This window comes from Gekko japonicus, unplaced genomic scaffold (genome assembly GCF_001447785.1).
Source record: "Gekko japonicus isolate JY-2015 unplaced genomic scaffold, Gekko_japonicus_V1.1 scaffold103, whole genome shotgun sequence".
Taxonomy (NCBI): domain Eukaryota; kingdom Metazoa; phylum Chordata; class Lepidosauria; order Squamata; family Gekkonidae; genus Gekko; species Gekko japonicus.
The window spans coordinates 546,293-548,632 of record NW_015160210.1 but is presented as its reverse complement, the minus strand read 5'-3'; the positions used below and the strand labels follow the sequence as shown (position 1 = coordinate 548,632).

General features: G+C 53.3%; 1 protein-coding gene across 1 annotated transcript in view; it reads right to left on the bottom strand.

The window, feature by feature from the left end:
* The window catches only part of CACNA1H (calcium channel, voltage-dependent, T type, alpha 1H subunit), a gene marked incomplete at its 3' end in the record, with an annotated part of 563,591 nt that overhangs the window by 49,814 nt on the left and 511,437 nt on the right, over window positions 1-2,340 (bottom strand). The gene's annotated exons all lie outside the window — the stretch shown is intronic.

The following is a 2,340-nucleotide window of genomic DNA, read 5'->3' as shown; positions in this document are numbered from 1 at the left end:
ATGGACCGCTGGTCTGATCCAGCAGGGATTCTTCGAGATTCTGAACTGTTTTAGAGTCTCTGGATTAGTGTGGTTCATTTCCACAGATGTTTCATAATGAAAACAACAACAACAATGTTCTGGTCTGTTTGACATCCCACCGGATGAAACAGATACTGAAAGCGTCGCCCGACTTTTTGCAGAGAAGCTAAATTGCTCCTTGGCAGTATGGAACGCCAAGTGTCTACAGATGCTTGGAGTTCTCTCGGATTATTTTGGTTCAAATGCAAATGTGCTCCGGGCCAACCCTTCCTGGGGGGCGGGAGGGGAGGAAAATGGGCTGCTTCTGGAACTGCTGCACAGTTTTGTAATTTCACATGTCATTGAGATGACGAGCGCCCGCCTGATACAGAACGTTCCGACAAAAGTGTGGCGAGGACAGAGCATTTATCTCACCCGCGGTACCAGTTCAATAACATTCCCTGCTGCAAATGAGTTCAACCTTCCTCAAAGCCCTGGAAAGTTAATTGCATGCGAGGGTCTTCTTTTGGTTGTCTAATCAGGTATGCCAAGAAGTGCCTTTGCGGGATTACAAGCCCCCCCCAGGCCTGCAGGGCACTCCAAACACAAACACTTCATAGTCATACTTCTTCTGTTTGAGAAGATAAACAGAGCGCCTGATAATTTCCCGACATCAAAACGAGCTGGCGAACGGGGGTCAGCCTAGCTGTTACTTCCTCTGACAAAACATAATAGCGTGGCAGTCGTCCCGGAACATAAACTAACATGTTCGACAAGCAGAGTTTAGCAAATTGCTCTCAGATTGATGGCTGTAATGCTTTGAAGCCCGGACTGCCCTTGGCAGGGCTTTGGAAACATCTGTGGGTCCAGAAAACAGGGGAACATCTTCTGCTTATCTTAAAAGAGCTAACATTTGCTGGTTGTCCCTGGCCCAAGGGACGTCCGCTTAGCCTCAAACAGGGCCAGGGCTTTTTCTGCCCTGGCCCCAGCTTGGTGGAATACAGGGGCGTAGACTTTCCAATTTCCCGGGGGGGGGGCTGGGGCTGGGCCAGAGGCACAAGACAACCAGTACAATTTTTCACGGCTGACTGAAATCAAAGGGAGGCAGTAATGAATCCGGCGACCAATTTAAATTTACAATTTGTAACGCAGTCATTCAGAAAGAGCCCGTAACCCCACCAGAAGACCCGTGGCTGTTTGCCCTGGGGCAAAATAACGTTCGGTGGGGGCTGAAGCCCCGCCGCCCCCATGAAGATTACGCCTATGGTGGAATATGCTCCCGCTTGAGATCAGGGCCCTGCAAGACTTATTGCAGTATCACAGAGCCTTATTGCAGTATCACAGAGCTGTTCCACCAGGCCATTGGCTGCTGTGGCGGACACCCAATTATTTTGGCCTCCCCTGCTGAAAATCGCCCCTTGCAACCTGCCCACGTTACTGACTTGTTACTGCACTTTGGCCGGCGGGCCCTCTCTTTGCAGTTGTTTTAATGCCGTGGGACTTAGAAATCATTGCCAATTAGATTAATTCTCTTTTAACTGTTCATTCGTTGTTGTGGATTTTCCGGGCTGTCTGGCCATGGTCTTGGCATTGTAGGACCTGACTGTGACTGGCATCCTCAGAGGTTCCCCAGAGAGCACTATGATCGGGGTCCCAAAACCGCTTGGCCCTACCGGGCACTAGAGAAGCAACGCTGGCTGTGATGAGGGCCAGGGCTTTTTCAGTGGCGGCCCCTTACTGGTGGAATGAGCTCCCGGATGACATGAGGGCCCTGTGGGACCGCTTACAGTTCTGCAGGGCCTGCAAGACGGAGCTCTTCCACCAGGCCTTCGATTAGGGAGCCACACCCAAGAAATTGTAGCCTAGGGTTGCCAAGTCTTACCTGCTGCTGGAGCGGGGGACTCCCGGCTTGTTCCTGGAGCGGGGGGAACCCCACCCCCAAAGCACGCGTCACGACCACGTCACCCGGAAGTGACGCGACCACACCGGGCATGCTGGGGGCGGGGCCACGACCATCCAAGGGAAAACCATAGAGTTTTCCCTCGGATGACCATGGCCTCACCCCCAGCGTGCCTGGCATGGTCATGTCACTTCCGGGTGACGTGCACGTTGCGTGCTTTGGGGGTGGGGTTCCCCCCGGGGCCCGATCCGACGACGGCGGGGAACGGGCCTCTGGGGCGGGGGTTTCCCCACCCCCCGGGGGGACTTGGCAAGCCTATTGTAGCCCTGGCCCAACACTAACAACATTGTCAACAGCCAGTTAATCCACACTATGCTATTGGCCGGCTGTTGTCTGAGGATGCAGCTAAACCCGCCATTTGACATCAACTAGCACTTTAT